The sequence below is a fragment of the Cetorhinus maximus genome, chromosome 19, assembly GCF_964194155.1.
Source record: "Cetorhinus maximus chromosome 19, sCetMax3.hap1.1, whole genome shotgun sequence".
In the NCBI taxonomy this organism is placed as follows: Eukaryota; Metazoa; Chordata; class Chondrichthyes; order Lamniformes; family Cetorhinidae; genus Cetorhinus; species Cetorhinus maximus.
This window is the reverse complement of record NC_135897.1, coordinates 90,433,126-90,449,241: the sequence shown is the minus strand read 5'-3', so window position 1 is coordinate 90,449,241 and position 16,116 is coordinate 90,433,126. Positions and strand designations below refer to the sequence as shown.

General features: G+C 48.7%; 1 long non-coding RNA gene across 1 annotated transcript in view; it reads left to right on the top strand.

Annotated features, from left to right (window-relative positions):
* The window catches only part of LOC144694029 (uncharacterized), a 406,257-nt gene that overhangs the window by 291,403 nt on the left and 98,738 nt on the right, over positions 1-16,116 (top strand). The window lies entirely within an intron of this gene.

The window sequence follows — 16,116 nt, the reverse complement described above, 5'->3', positions numbered from 1 at the left end:
CTAGAGAGAGAGAGAGAGAGAGAGTGAGTGAGTGAGAGAGAAAGGATGAAAACTGTGAAAGTAATAGAGTGAGTGTGTAAAAGCTAAAATGAAAGCAAATAGGGAGAGGTTGAAAGAGTGAGTGTGTAGAACAGGTGAAATAAGTTGGTCGAGCAGCAGCGTTTTTTCTTTCTTTCAGTTCGATGTGCTGGCCGAAATGTTTCGACTTGGTTGCTGGTCCCGTGGGGTTTCCATGACAACAGGCCTTCCCGCTGGTTCAGCTCGGCTGAGGTTAATGGAGTGAACCGCAAAGCCTGGGATGGCCCAGGGGGTCCGGTCGCTGAGTCTGTACTGAGCTGGTCACTCCACAAGCATGGCATCCAGCGTCGGAGGGCTCTGAGTTGGCCTCAGCGCCCCTAGAAGGCAGACAGGACGGAGGTGGGCAGTGGGCGGGCGGGGCTGAGGGGGGGGGGGGAAGGAGGAACAAATAGCTTCAGAGAGAAGTAGCAGGGGGCTGAGGAGAGCGAGAAGGAATGCCTAGACCAAGGTACGTTATGCAGCTGAATGAATTATTATTGGTGTCTCATCTCTTCTTGTGGCTTTTGCCCAGTCCCCGCTCTCCTCGTGGGCTGCTCCCAAGGGAGGGTAGAATCTGGAATTTCAGGTCTGTTTTGCCTCAAATAGAAGGGCATGTCTGGTTATGGACAATTTAATTCGGAGTTTGACCTGTCATTCACCCAGAAAGAAAGAAACGCTCATTTCTAAAGCACCTTTTATCACCCCAGGATGTCCCAAGGCATTTTACAGCCAATGAAGTACTTTTGAAATGCGGTCACTGTTGAAATTTAGGGAAATGCAGCAGCCAATTTGTGCAGAGCAAGCTCCCACTACAGCAAGTTGACAAGTACCCTGATAATCAGCCTTTTTTTAAAACCATACTGGCCCATGAATAAATATTGGCTGATGACAAAACAAGCACACAAGTAATCTGCTCTTTTTCGAACAGCCGGTGTGAGATCTTTTACATCTACCTGATATAGTGGGTGGCGCCTCAGTTTAACGTCTCATCCGAATGACTGCGCCTGCGGCTGTGCAGTGCTCCCTCAGTGCTGCATCGGCAGGGCCGATACTGAGGCAGGGAGTTGGAGTGACAGGAAGCCCCGGGGACTGAGACAAGGCTCCCGCGCGGGTTTCCATCAAAACCACATTCCATTCAGAGTCCGGGCGCAGAGCACACAACCTCCACTGGTCCCATTGTCCAGCAGTGAATGGGTGAGGTGGCACTAATCACAGCTCCACAGTGAAGCAGAGGCTGTCCCTGGCATGCAGAAAACCGTGCCATGTTGCTTTGCCCTTGCTCGGTGGCATGGTGCCTTATTGCTGTGACTGACTAGGAATCAGCTACGCTGGTGCGCGAGAGAGGGAACAAAAATAGAAGGGAAAAAAAAGATTAAAGCGCCACACGGAAAGGGCAGGCAATGTGCAAATGCAGAGTGGGATTTTAGCAGTGGCATTCAGCATTTTCTAATCCTATTCATATCCCAATGCATTACAATCCCCCTCAGGAATTCTTTCACACTTATCTTTCTAAAGCAGCTCAGACAGGATTGGATAGCATCCAGGAAAATTGCACCACTTCCAGGTGTTTTAACATCTGTGCTGATAGGGTGATTAAAAGCCGGGACACTATTCCCGGGATTCGGCTGGTAATACACTATGTGTTAAAGTCTCTAGAGCAGGACTTAGATTCCACAAGCATCTCATTCAAGCAGCAAGAGTGTTATCCGATGAATCGGGGCAGCCCACTGCACTCAACAGAGCGCAGGCCGGAGTGAGCTTACACTGCTGGGAGGGGGTGTTAGGGGGCGGGGGCGAGGTGGTGGAAGGGGGAGGGGGAATCTTGCTCAGCATCCAAGCAGAGCACCCATACCAACCTCCCCGCAGACCAGAGCCATAGGAGGCGACCGTCACCTCTTGTGTCCGAGATGGAATGGAGCCCAGCTTCAGGCTCATTAATGCATAAATTACCTTTTTAAAAAAAAACTCTCTTCAGCTTCTTTGGCGCTGAAACCCCCGCAGAAGTAATTGAAAATTCCTCGGATTCGGACCAAACTATTTGAAGGAACAGCCACAAGGCCGGTGGGGGGGTGGATTCAGAAGCAGCTGAAGTTGCCTGAAATAGATTTTTTGATTTCTTGACAAATTAATGTTGGCAAAATATCACAAAGGGACGGGGCGCAGGAGGAGAGTTTCTGGACTGTGATTTGTGCGGTTATGAATTAATAAGACAATCACTCTAAATTCCTCTCTGTGATATTTTAGCACAGAAAGCTAAAATAGCACCAGAGAAAAAAGAAATTTCATCACCTCAGGACTTGCTTTGCTTTACAGCCAATGAAGTAATTCTGAAACGTAATCGCCGTTGTAATGTAGGAAATGCAGAAGCTAACTCGTGCACAGCAAGATCCCACTAACAGCAACGAAATATGCGACCGGATCATCTGTTTTAGTGAGGTTCGTTGAGGGATACATATTGGCCCAAGAATCTGGGGAGAACCTCTCTGCAACTTACCCAGTAGCAGCTCTGGGATCTTTTACATCCACCTGAGAGGGCAGGCGGGGCCTCGATTTGAGATCTCATCCATAGTCGCATTCCTTCACAACTGCATTGGGGTGTCAACCTGGACATCATGCACAATTTTCAGGAGCAGGACTCGAACTCACAACCTTCTGACTCAAATTTGAAAGTGCTGCCTACTGAGTCACAGCTAATGTCACTCAGATAAGAGGAATTGGGTCTGATCACTTGCAACAGTGGGGCGCTTATTCCAAAGGGGATGTGCTCTCCCTTCCACCTCCCTGCCAACCATCACACCAAGTGCTAACCACCCATAGAGGAAAAAGACCTTAGAAGGATAAAGGCCTTGCTCGTAAGTTGCATTCACTACAAAGGGAGGTGGTGGCATAGTGGTAATGTCACTGCACTAGTAATGCTCAGGGGACATGGGTTCAAATCCCACCATGGCAGCATTTAAAAGCTCAGTTAATAAATCTGGAACAGGAATGGTGATCAATTGTCATAAAAACCCTTGACTAATGTCCCTTTGGGGAAAGAAATCTGCCATCCTTACCTGGTCTGACCTACAGCAATGTGGTTGACTCTTAACTGCCCTCTGAAATGGTGTGGTAAGGCATTCAGTTCAAGGACAATTAGGGATTAGCAACAAATGCTGGCTTTGCTAGTGATGTCCACATCCCAAGAAAGAATGAAGGGAAAAATTGGTGGTTTTCCCATGGATTCCTATCTGTGGGTGGAAACTAACTGCTGATGTCCCAATGCCATTCCTCTGCCCTCTAGCAGCTCAAACCAATGGTACTCAGCCTCTTACTGTCTGATGTAGCAACTTTTCAAGGGTAATTGGTGAGAAAAGAGAATGTTGTCAAAGCTTTTTCTCTTGCACTCATCAGGACAGATTTGCAAGAATACCAAATCTCAAAGGGAACAATTTATAATACATGAGGAGAGGGAGTTGATTGGTTGGCAAGTGAACTCTAATTGGTGGAGGCATTACCATGGAGAATGCATCCAGGAACTGTTAACTGCCAAGCTTTTGTTTAAATGCAAACTAGGCAGGTCGACTTAGGTTAGTCAAGGCATTGTCATGGGGAATGAACCAGGGAATGGCTGTCCCCCAAGCTTTTGTTCAGTCGGAAAAGGCACAATGTGTGGACATGTTCTTCCTGTTTGCAAAGGACAGGGCTCTGTGTGTTAAACCCAGGTCCCACAGGCCTCCTCTGGCATGTCGGATGGATGTTGAAGGTCCCAAAGCTCTTTGTACAGAAGGGCAGAGAAGTTTTCCCAGTGTCTTGGCCAACATTCTCCCTCAACCAACAGGAATGGGAAGACTTAAAAAAGAAACAAATTTACTGCTCACCACTTTATATGGCATCTTGTTATGTACAAGGTGATTGCAGGGTTTCATTGTATGTGAAGCAGTTTGAGATGCTACAAGGAGAAGCAATAAGATGCTATATAAATGCGTGTGCAAATTGGCTGCTGTGTTTCTTACAATATACCAGCAATTACATAATACAGGATTATGCACAATTCTGAGCACATCATTCAGGCTGACATTCACAGTGCAGTACTGAGTGAGTGCTGCGCTGTCTGAGGTGCAGCCTTTCAGATGAGATGTCAAATTGCAGTCCTGTCTGTTTTCTCAGATGGATGTAAAAGATTCCATGGCATTACTCAAAGAAGAACAGCAGAGTTCTCCTTGGTGCCCTTGTCGTCAATTTTTCTTTCCCAAAATATTTTGGCATTGGACAGCCTTTTGCTGCCTTGATTGGTTCACCTTTCAGTGCCCTGATAGGCCATTTGGTCAGGATGCTCTCATTGGATAATCCTATAGATTACCCCCAGTAACTCCTATAGATTTCCCCCTTTAACTCCTATATATTACCCTTAGTAACTCCTATAGATTAATCCCATTAATTCCTATAGATTACCCTCAGTAAATCCTATAAATTACCCCCATTAACTGCTATAGATTACCCCTAGTAACTTCTAAATATTACCCTCATTAACTCCTATAGATTAGCCCCAGTAACTCCTATAGATTATCCCTGGAGCTCCTATAGATTACCCCATTAACCCCTATAGACTACCCCATGAACTCCTATAGATTACCCTCAGTAACTCCTATAGATTACCCCTAGTAACTTCTATAGATTACCCCCAGTAACTCCTATATATTACCCCTCAGTAACTGCTATAGAATCACCAGACTCCTATAGATTACCCCATTAACTCCTATAGATTATCCCCAGTAACACCTATAGATTACCCCCAATTAACACCTATAGATTATCCCCAGTAATGCCTATAGATTATCCCTGGAGCTCCTATAGATTACACCCAATACCACCCTCTACAGATTACCCCTGTTAACTCTATAGATTACCCCCATTAACTCCTATATATTACCCCCTTAACTCCTATAGATTACCCTCAGTAACTTCTATATATTACCCGCATGAACTCCTATATATTACCTCTAGTAACTCTTATAGATTGGCCCCAGTAACTCCTATAGATTACCCCTAGTAACTTTTATGGATCGCTCCCATTAGCTCCTTTAGATTATCCCCAGTAACTCCTATAGATTATCCTTGGAGCTCCTATAGATTATCCCAGTAACTCCTATAAATTATCCCAATAACTCCTTCAGATTGCCCTCAGTAACTCCTATAGATTACTGTCAGGAGGATATAATAATGCTATTAGAATTTATTGTAAAATAGAGTAATAGCGTTGTGTGTGTGTGTGTGTGTGTGTGTGTGTGTGTGTATGTGTGTGAGACTTAATTGGATTAAAGGCAGCTGGTCTGAAGGCTTTGATGTAAACATGGTAAACATGGGGGAAGTTTAGAAGGTAAGGTGTAAAAGGACATTTGCATTTTTAACTAAACCAGACTAGATTGTTTCAAAGGAGGGATGAAATGTGTCACCTGGCCAGGTGAAGTAAGAGAAAGAATGGCCAGAATTTTCCGGCTGACGTGCGGATGGGGTAGCCTACACGTCAGTGCGTAAAATGACGCGTGCCAACGTCAGCGCGTGCCATCGCGATATTTCGGTGGGCGGGCACGCTCAGTTCGCCTGCCATTAATTGAAGGGCTGGTTAAGCCCTTTGACTTGCCAATTGTGTACGATTTTGAGGGGCCCGTGTGAACTTCGGGTCGGCGCACGGGCCCAAAGGGAAGGCGGGTAGGAGATTGTTTAAGAAAACCTTTGCAATGTCAGGATATGTGGACTCAGAGGGGTTGTTCATGTTTTACACGAAGTTTTAATTGATGAAAGTGTTTTAAAGTTGCCTGTGTGATTGTTAGTAGTTCTCATCGATTTCCAAGAGCTTCTTGTGGACCTTGAACCCAGTCTGAGGCAGTAATCTTTCTCAGGCTTGCAGCTTTCTGGAGGCTTGCATTTAGCCTGGGGCTATGGGTTCTGACATCTCCACTGGAGGCAGCTCCCCTGAGGGGGAAGGGAGGGATAGAATAAGGAGGAGGCCAGGACTGGATAATCAGCCTCCAGGGGAGTCACCTTTGGGATGCCAGGCGCAGGCACAAGGGGTGCAGGGCCAAGAGGTTGTCCAGGGTGCAAGGGTCCTCAGAAGATGCCACTATACTGCTGCCAGGGTTTACAGGCGGCGAAGCAGCTACCTCAATATGACTGAGGTGCAGTGTCGAAGGAGGCTCTGAGTCTCAAGGGAGACAGTAAACTATATCTGTCAGATGATTGGCCCTGAGATCTCCCCTAACTGTGTGGGTGGACACCCCATGCCAGCGGCTCTGAAGCTCACAGTTGCCCTCCACTTCCATGCCTCTGGCTCCTTCCAGGGCTCGGTGGGTGATCTTTGCAGTGTCTCCCAATCAGCTGTCCACACATGTGTCTAGCAGGTTACAGACACTCTGTTCAGACGGGTATCCACCTTCGTCCACTTCCGCTGCGACCAGGCCAGCCAGACACAGCGAGCCAGAGGCTTCGCGGCCATTGCTGGCTTCCCCCACATCCAGGGTGCTATAGACTGTACACATGTGGCCATCAAGGCACCAGCAGGTGAGCCCGGTGCCTTTGTCAACAGGAAGGGCTTCCACTCCATGAACGTGCAGATAGTGTGTGATCACAGGATGCAGATTCTACAAGTCCGTATAAGGTTCCCAGGCAGCTCCCACGATGCCTACATCCTCAAACACTCTCAGGCGCTGGGGCTCTTCAATGGTCCAGCCCAGCTGGATGGTTGGCTGCTGGGTGACAAGGGCTATCCCCTGCGAAGGTGGCTTATGACGCTAGTACACCGTCCAACAACAGAAGCTGAGCATCGGCACAATAGGAGCCACGGCTCCACAAGGGCTGTGGTGGAGAGAACCACTGGTCTTCTTAAGATGCGCTTCCGTTGCCTGGACCGCTCAGGGGGCGCACTCCAGTACCCCCCAGATTGTGTCTCTGTGATAGTGGTAGCATACGGCGCTCTGCACAATCTTGCGCTGGAAAGGGGGGGATGCAGTTGACGATGAAGCCCTTATGCCCTGGATGAGGCTGCACATGATGAATCCAGCAGTGCCTCGGAGGATGAGGAAGCACAGGGCGATGATGAGGGGCAGCACGCCGACCTGTGTTTACACCAAGGAGGCAGGGACACCCGGGACAATTTAATCCAAAGGACCTTCAGCTAGCTCCACACACATGGATCAGCAGGAGCAGCATTGCCTGGCACTTCCACACATGGCACTTAGGTGCCACATCTTCCACCTGTTCAGCTGCAAATAAGGGCTTAGTACAGAAACATCAATGTCCACTCAAACACTCATGATAAATCTGTGAAAAAGGAAAAAGCACCACAAACAAAAGACCCTCAGCTATGGTTACAAAGGTGGACTTTATTTTGTCCAAAACAAAAACACACACCACGTGTTTGCGATTCCAAAAATATGGGTCCCTATTCTAAGGCCAACACAAAATCACCACTGACATACCCGGGGAGTGCCTAAGGTGCCTTATGCTTACGTTTCCTGGTGCTACGTCTAGGTGCCGCCCCATCGCTCGGAGTGGCTTGAGAGACAGCCGGCTGACTCTGCTGTCCTATTGGCCTAGATAACCTTGGTGGGCGTCCACTGCCTGTGGAGCCTGTGGTGGCCCTGCCTGGGAGGGAGTGGCCAGCTCCTGAACTGGCACCTCCCCAGTTGTCGCAGCCTCAACGGAAGCAACGTTGACTGGCAGAGGGGAGGAGGAGCTGCTGCCCTCATCCGGAGCACCATGAGAAGAGCTCACAGCAACGACAGGCAGCTGCTGCGCTGACGTGAGGTCCAAATCTACCTCCCTGCTCACTGCAGGTGCATGGGCACCAAGTGCCGGCGCTTGGTGTCCACAACATCTCCCACAATGGAAAACACCACCTGTGGCCAGTACCGCTGTGAGGGCTTGCAGGTCAGAGCGTAACCCAATCATATTTTGATCCATTTGGTGGAAGCCCCTCTCTATGAGAGTCGCCAATCTCTCACTGAAGGAATCCTAATGCTCTGCCCTGAGGGCGGATTCTTCGTGTGCACTCTGCCTACACTCCTCCGTCGTAGAGAGCAACTGAACTATTCCCTCGTGCAACCCTGCCAGATGCAAACGCACTTCCTGCCGCCTGTCCTGCAGCTGCTGCAATGGAGACAACTCCAGAGGCATGTCATCAGTGCCGGACTCAGCATGTGCCTCGTCCCCTGCAGCCCTCCGGCTGCTGGAGCCATCGGCACTCTCTGCCCCGACCATCCCCTCCAGCGATCGTGATGTGCCCTCTCCACTGTGATCCGGGACACTAGCCGACGGTAAAGTCCCCACCGAGGTGTGTGTGTCTGCGCTGGTGCCTGGCTGGCTGAAATGATGTGCCGTAAGGTGCACATGTTGGCCCTCAGGTGTGGAGGGGGGGGGCTGTGGGGTCGAGGTGTGGGTCGCTCTGGTGGTGATGCTGAAATTAACAACAAGGACAGCGCATCAGTTAGCATACATTCAATTCAACCTTTCATCCCTTTCCTCCCCAACCTCATAAGTCGCTCACCCTTCAAGACCCTAAGGAGAAGAAGTTCAGGAGCTGGCCATTCCCTCCCAGGCGGGGCCATCACAGGCTCCACGGGCCAGTAGACGCACACCAAGGTGGGGTGAAAAAGAGTCAAGACGGGCCCCGAACATTAAACACACGTGCAGACAGGCTGGTCAGATGGCCTCAGGAATGCCACATGGCATGTTATGAACCATAGGAGTGGGGAGTGTGCAGAGATACCTGACCTGGATGCATTGTGGCCTGGATAGTTGCGGGGCTGAGGAAACATCGCAAACAGTAACAACATTTGCCGTGGATCACAGGAGATTGAGAGGTCACATTATTGACCTTCATTCCGTAAGGAGGGGCATAGACCGGGTGGGCAGAAGGCAACATTTCCCCTTGGCGCAGGGATGAGTAACATGGTGGCATTCATCTAAGTTGAGTGCCATGAGGTTCACAGCTGAGGTGCTGAGGACCTTCTGGACAAAGTAATGTGGGGCGCACTAGCTGAAAGGGTGCAGGAGGTCCCAAACCCCCAAAAATGGAATAAGTCTTTGGCTGTGCAGCGGCAATCCAATGGCATGTGAGGTCATGGTGATAGTGGTCACAAATGGGATAAGGTGACTTTGGAAGGTGGTGGAGAGGCTGTTCCTCAAGGGGACAAGGGTCCCTCCTGTATGACCCACACATCAGAATGCCTCAGTCTGTGAATGAGCAGTGTTGCAGCATTAACGATTGCAGCAACCATCAGTGGTTTGGAAGGTGGGCACACAGAGTGGATGGAACTGTGGATCTCAAATACCTGGCCGCTGGACCCCAGCCTCGCCGCCCCCGGCCGCCTTGGCCTCCTGCCTCCTGCCCAGCTCCATGGCCTGCTCTTCGAATGGGGTGAGGCGCTGGAGCAGGGTGCGCCCACCTCCAGTCCTCTGGCACTCCCAGGCATTGTGGTGAGTTTTTTCCTGAAAAACACATAAGAGGATTTATTGGTGCTGATCGCTCATGTACTCTGCACGCACACCGCACCCCAACCACAGTGGGCCATCTGAGGCCTCCAGCGGCTCCTGTCCACACTACTGGTGATCAGTCCCCAGAAGATAGCACGGCTGGTCCAAACCCCCCTCCCCCAATGGACACCTTGGATACATTCGGCATCCATCACTTTGAATATCACATGGCTCTTAGCGCCCATGGCAAGGAGACGCAACTAGGTGCGGCGCTGATGCCAGCAGATGGCACTTGCCCAAAACACCTTGAGGCACCCCTTGCACCATCTCATCACCATCAATATGACATGTGTTGGAATTCTGAGTATGTGTCTAGCTGCCTCCCCTGCAGGTTGCCCCCAGACCACTCAAATGCCACAAAGACCAACATATGCTGCGGGGAGAACCCTTCTTCTCCTCAACCACTAAGGCTGATGTGAGCATGGTCAGTACCCATTTGCCCACCCAGCGTGTGACAGATGCCCAATGCAGTAACGACAGCAAGACATGGTGGGGGGGCTCAAAGGCTAAGGTTGCCTTCTGGGTCAAATGGCCAAGACAGACATGGTACTCACCCGTCCGGAGCGCAGCAAATCATTGAATCATTTCCTGCACTGTGTGCCAGTGCGCCGCACATCATCATGGGCACTTACAGCGTCACCCACCTCCTCCCATGCCTGGCTGGTGACATGGGGGGGGCCCTCCTCCTCCCATCCTCTGGATACAGAACGTGCCGACGGATGCCCACCTCTTGCAGGAGGACAGCAAGGCATGCATCGGAAAATCGGGGGGGCACAGTGGCCCCCTGCTGGCCTCTCCTGCAGCCTGCCCCCCTCCTCCTGCTCATGCTGCACTGCTCTCGCACCTCCCTCCCTCTTTCCACGAGTGGCCATGGTGCACTGCCTCAAGCAGACTGCCTGGCCACTCTTTATGCAGGCTGCGGGCTCCCCATTGGAACCAGCAGTCTGAGGCCGCCCGCCCCCGCGACTATTTTCTCGTTCCCCTTAATTGGCCCGCCCATGGAAAATGGCGGTGCGGCCCGTTTCTCCAGTGGCAATCGGCCACCCTCCCGCCGCTGAGTCGGTCAGGCCCGCCCGACCGGCAAACGGAAAATTCTGGCCAGTGTGTTTATTTTTCCCAAAGGTTACTGGTAAAACTTAGTGCCATGAGAGATTTTTAATACCAGAAAGATAAAGTCCAAAGACATAGTGAAACAATGGGTATTTGCATTCAAAAGGAAAAATATGTATAAAGGAGTGAAGGCTGTGTGTAAGAGTCAGCATTTTAAGATCTTACAATTGTGAAAAACCTTCAGCCTCTATGCCTCAAGCTGCTGTTTTCAAAGAACTGAAGTTAAGAAAACTCACTTTGAATTCACCTTGTTCAGGGTATCATGATTTTTTTGCCTGGGTCTTTTAAATCCGTGTGTCTTATTGTTGCCTTGACAAAAGTGTAACTGTGAGTTAGATTGTTTAGGGGATTTAGAATTTATCATTGTAGCAATTTGTAGGTCTATGTATGTATTTAAAAATCATTTCTCTTATTAATAAATGTTTAATCTAGTTTTGTAAAACCTATAAGACTTGGTGGTCTTATTACCACTGAATTCAAGGGCAGAATCTTCGGCTCAGCAAGTGGGCCCCGCCCCCGCTCGCCGAGGTGTAAAATGACGCAGGGTGACATCGGGCATGCATCCCGACATCACTGCGCATCATTTAGGTTTTCAGTTCGGTGGGCACACAGCCAAGTCGACTGCACGCCCGCCAAACTGTCAAAAGCCTATTAAGTCCTGTTAAAAAGCAATTAAAGCTGAGCTGCCTGTCCAACTTTAAGGTTGTCGGGGGGGCAGGCGAAGAGCCCAGGCGGCCTTCGCATTTTTCATGGAACCTCATCCACAAGAACGAGGTTTCATGAATGATTTAAAATTTTCAGAACATTTTTTATTAAAATGAATGCACATGTCCCAGCTCATGTGACAGTTTAACATGAAGGGACATGTCATAAAAATTTTCTCAACACTTTATTAAACTGGTTAAGCTTAAAACTAATCTCCCTGAGGCATTTTTGCGCTCCTTCACGCACATGCACAATAGAGTGCACTCCCGACTCAGGCAACAACCCCCCCCCTCCAGCCCATACAGGGAGTGCTCAGCGCTTCTGGGCACACGTCACGCTGGGCGGGCCTTAATTGGCCCACCCACATAAAATAGCAGTGCCCAGCTGATTGGCTGCGCGCCTGCCTGTGCCCACCCCTGCAAAATTCTCCACCACCAAGGTACATATCTTGAAATTTATACAAACTGCAAAATAAGTTGTGGTAGTTGTTTCAAGTTTACTTTTGGGATTTGAACACCTCAGCATTTACCATCAGCCGTGCCATAACATTGCCCCCATCATCTCCTATAGATTACCCCATTAACTCCTATATATTATCTCCAGTAGCTGCTATAGATTACCCCCTGTAACCCCTATAGGTTACCCCATTAACTCCTATATATTATCTCCAGTAGCTGCTATAGATTACCCCCAGTAACCCCTATAGATTACCCCATTAACTCCTATATATTATATCCAGTAGCTGCTATAGATTACCCCCTGTAACCCCTATAGATTACACCCATTAACTCCCATAGAATATCCCTGGTAACTCCTATATATTATCTCCAGTAGCTTCTATAGATTACCCCCAGTAACTCCAATAGATTACCCCCAGTAACTCCTATAAACTACCCCGGCATGCATCAAAAATTTAACCTATGTGATCTCCAAACATTACCACCGGCATCATTACCCCTGATTATCTCACAAACATTGTGTCTGCAAAGTCGCCTCTCCCCCCACCTCAGTAATCTTATTTTCTGGGCTGAGTTTCCAATGCAGTTTGGTAAAGGGAGCGATTTCCTATTATGTCCACCCTGCGCACACACCGAAGCACGTTTCAAACTGACCTTCACACGAACGCGTCCCTGGAATCCCTGATTAGCCAATCAGAGCATTGTGATCGAATGGCCGATCAAGGCACGGGAAAGTGAACCAATCAGGGGCAGCGGAAAGCTGTTCGATGCCAAACTATTTGGGAAAGAAAAGTTTGCGCCCTGGCCAATATTTATCACTGGACCAACATCACTGAGAACACCCACTACCTGGTCACTATCACACTGCTGTTTGTGGGAGCTTGCTGTGCACAAACTGGCTGCCATGGTTCCCACATTACAACAGCGACTACACTTTAAAAAAGTACTTTATTTGATGCAAAACACTTTGGGACATCCTGAGGCTGTGAAAGGCCCTATAGAAATGCAAGTCTTTCTCTCTTTAACCTGTGTTACTTGTCTCTTTATTTCGATGGGAGCTGATCAGTTTAGGGGTCATTGTCATTTAGACTTTCCTCGGGGTCCATGTTGGAGACTTGCTGTGCCGCTCTTAAGCAGCGCTCATTATCGCAAAGCTTGTTTGTGGGATCTTACCGTGCATACATTGTCTGCTGCATCAGCCAGCAAGACAACAGCAACCCCACTTCAAACGCATCGAGTGTTAGATTTGACTGTGAAGCGCTTTGCGATGTCCTGCGGTTGCGAAAGGCGTTAAATAAATGGGAGTTCTTTCTTCCTGTAGTAACTGTGACATTTGTTATCAAGGGTCAGTGATTGTGACAGGGATATTCAGTAAAACTGTCGGCGGGAGATTAATGTCCATGGGTTAAAACAAAATCCTGAGCAGCCTGTGTTTTCAGCTCCCTGGACCCAGTAATTAGGACTAGGGTCTTGTCATTGAACCCATTATTAATGCTGAATGACCCTCCCTCCATCGTATGTAATGCTAATTACGTGGATATTACATTAGGTAAAGCTCCCAGCCATTGAAAATGCCTTCATCCATTGATGAGGCACAGAGGCTGTCTCCGCTGTGACTGTTACTGGCAAAAACTACTGGACTGGAGCAGACACCTGAGAAACAATAACCGCACTGACTGAGTTACATCTGTGTAGCATCATTAGTGCGGCGAAATGTCCAAAAAGCACCTCACAAGGGTGCTGTGTCAAACAACATGTGACAGCTGGTCACAAGAAGGGCCGATGACCAGAGGCTTTGGTCAGAGAGGTAGGTTTGGAAGAAAGGGGAAAGTAGCGCTCTGTGTTGGTTAGGGAGGGAATTCCAGACTGCGGGCCCCAGCCTGCTGAAGGCACGGCTGCCTTCAGTTAAAATCAAGGTGCCCAGAATGAGCTGAACACAGCTGAAATCTCCAGAGGGCTGGTGGAGAGAATAGGGAAGGGGCGAGGCCAGGGAGGATCTGAAAACAAGGATGGGAATGTGTGGCTGGACTACCAGGATAGGTCAACGCAGGGGAAGGTCCGGCAACGGAACTGGGTACGAGTTCGGACAAGGGCTGGATGCGGTTAAATTTATGGTGGGTAAAAAAGACCAGGGGCGCATTCAAGTCACATCGCTCCCATCTATTATTGCTTGTGTCTCAGCTTCCTGTGCATGTACAGCCTACAGTGGTTGACAAACAGCTCACTCCTGACTGTGTGTCTCAGATGGAAGATTTTGATCCTATCAATGCAACCTGGATTTTAGTGCAGGTCTCCAGAGTTACAAGTTCAGCACTGACTCATTCTACCCTGGAAAGTTTTTTTTTAAAAGTTAGACAGTGAGATTCACATAAACCTCACAGATACTTGCACCGGCTTTATGTGCCCTGAAACCCGCTGAAAAGTGCTGAGATTTCTTTGGGGTTTATTCATAGCCGCCAGGTTTAACAGGAAGGACAGTGCCCCCACCCCCGAGCACAGTGAGTTCAGTTGCAGACATGTCACAGGCAAGAGTAGGATGCATTTTCCAATTGGCGTCACCACCCAATCGACATGATCGAAACGTTTCCATGCAGCCCACATTCTTTCACTCTGTTTGCAGCCAATTGATAAAAGAGTCTGCCAAAATATTACCCAGGCACAAGAGCCCCGTATCACATTCTGAGTGGAGTGGGGTATCTGGCATTGGGATGGGGGAAGCGGTGGTGAGGTGAGGGGTGGGTGGAGTTTCTGGATCAACAACCCCACCTAGTGGACACAAATCAAGCTGAAGCTGAATCAGGCCCGACCCATGGATCATACAATCTTACAACACAGAAGCAGCTTATTCAGCCCATCGTGATTCTGCCAGCTCTTTGAATGAGTTTGTCCAGCTAATCTCAACGCACCCACCCTGCTCTTTCCCCACGGCCCCTGCAAATGTTCCCTGATCAAGCACTCTGAGTCGAAGGTTGCCAACCCTCCTGAAGTCTCCAGGAATTGAAAATCAATCTCCAGGTCACTGCTGAGTAATCCTGGAGAAAAAATCACTGGGACATGAAAAAAGATTGTGTTTTTTTTAATTTTCTTTGAACATTTCTCTTGACCGGGAACAGGAATATTGAAAATGGGCGGGAAAAAGGCTGTTGGTCTCACAGTCAAGCATCATCCACTTGGGTAATGAGTCTTTTTGCTTTCCAATTGGCACAGGAAGACAGAACGTCACAAGGATGGATGTAAGAAAGAAAAATACTGCAGATGTGGGGAGTCTGAAATAAAAACAGAAAATGCTGGGAAAATTCAGCAGGTCTGGCAACATCTGTGGAGAGAGAAGCAGAGTTAGTTTCGAGTCCATGTGACTTTCCTTCTGTGGAGTCTTACATACTCGAAACGTTAACTTTGTTTCTCTCCACAGATGCTGCCAGACCTGCTGAGTTTTTCCAGCATTTCCTGTTTTTATGTACGAGAATGGATGTGTTGGCCGACTAATGGCTGGAAGGTAGGGGCAAGTCATGTGATGATATCTGCAGGAAGACATTTAATCACACTTGACAACCCTATCTGGGTCAGAGGCTCATCCAGTCCAGGCACTTGAACATGTAATAGAAACATGGAAAGATTCATGGCACAGAGGGAGACCACTCAGCTCATCATGTCCAAGTCAGCATAGAATGGACTCTCCAGCCTAATCCCATGTTTGATCTGGGCTGACACTGATGAAGTGCTGCATTGTCAGAGGTGCAGTCTTTCAGATGAGATTTTAAATTAGGGCCACTTCTAACCACTAGGTGGGTGTAAAAGACCCCATAGTGACTATTACAAAGAAGGGGCGTTCTCCCCAGTGTCCTAGTCAGTATTTATCCCTCAATCAACATCACTGAAACAGATTATTTTGTCATCATCTCGATGCTGTGTGTGGGATCCTACTGTGCACAAATTGGCCACTGCATTTCCTAAATTACAACAATGACTATAATTCAAAACTGGTTGTAAAGTGTTTTGGGCATCCTGAGATTGTGAAAGGCTCTACACAATCTCAGGATGCCCAAAGCACTTTACAACCAGTTTTGAATTATAGTCATTGTTGTAATTTAGGAAATGCAGTGGCCAATTTGTGCACAGTAGGATCCCACACACAGCTTTTTTTTAATCCAATCCCCTTTGGAGAGTTATTATTGAATTGGCTTCCTCCAGCCTCTCATGCAGTGCATTCCACATCATCATTACTTGCTGCAGAAAGAAAGGAATTTCTCCTTCCCCACCCCCTCTGCCGCCGAGT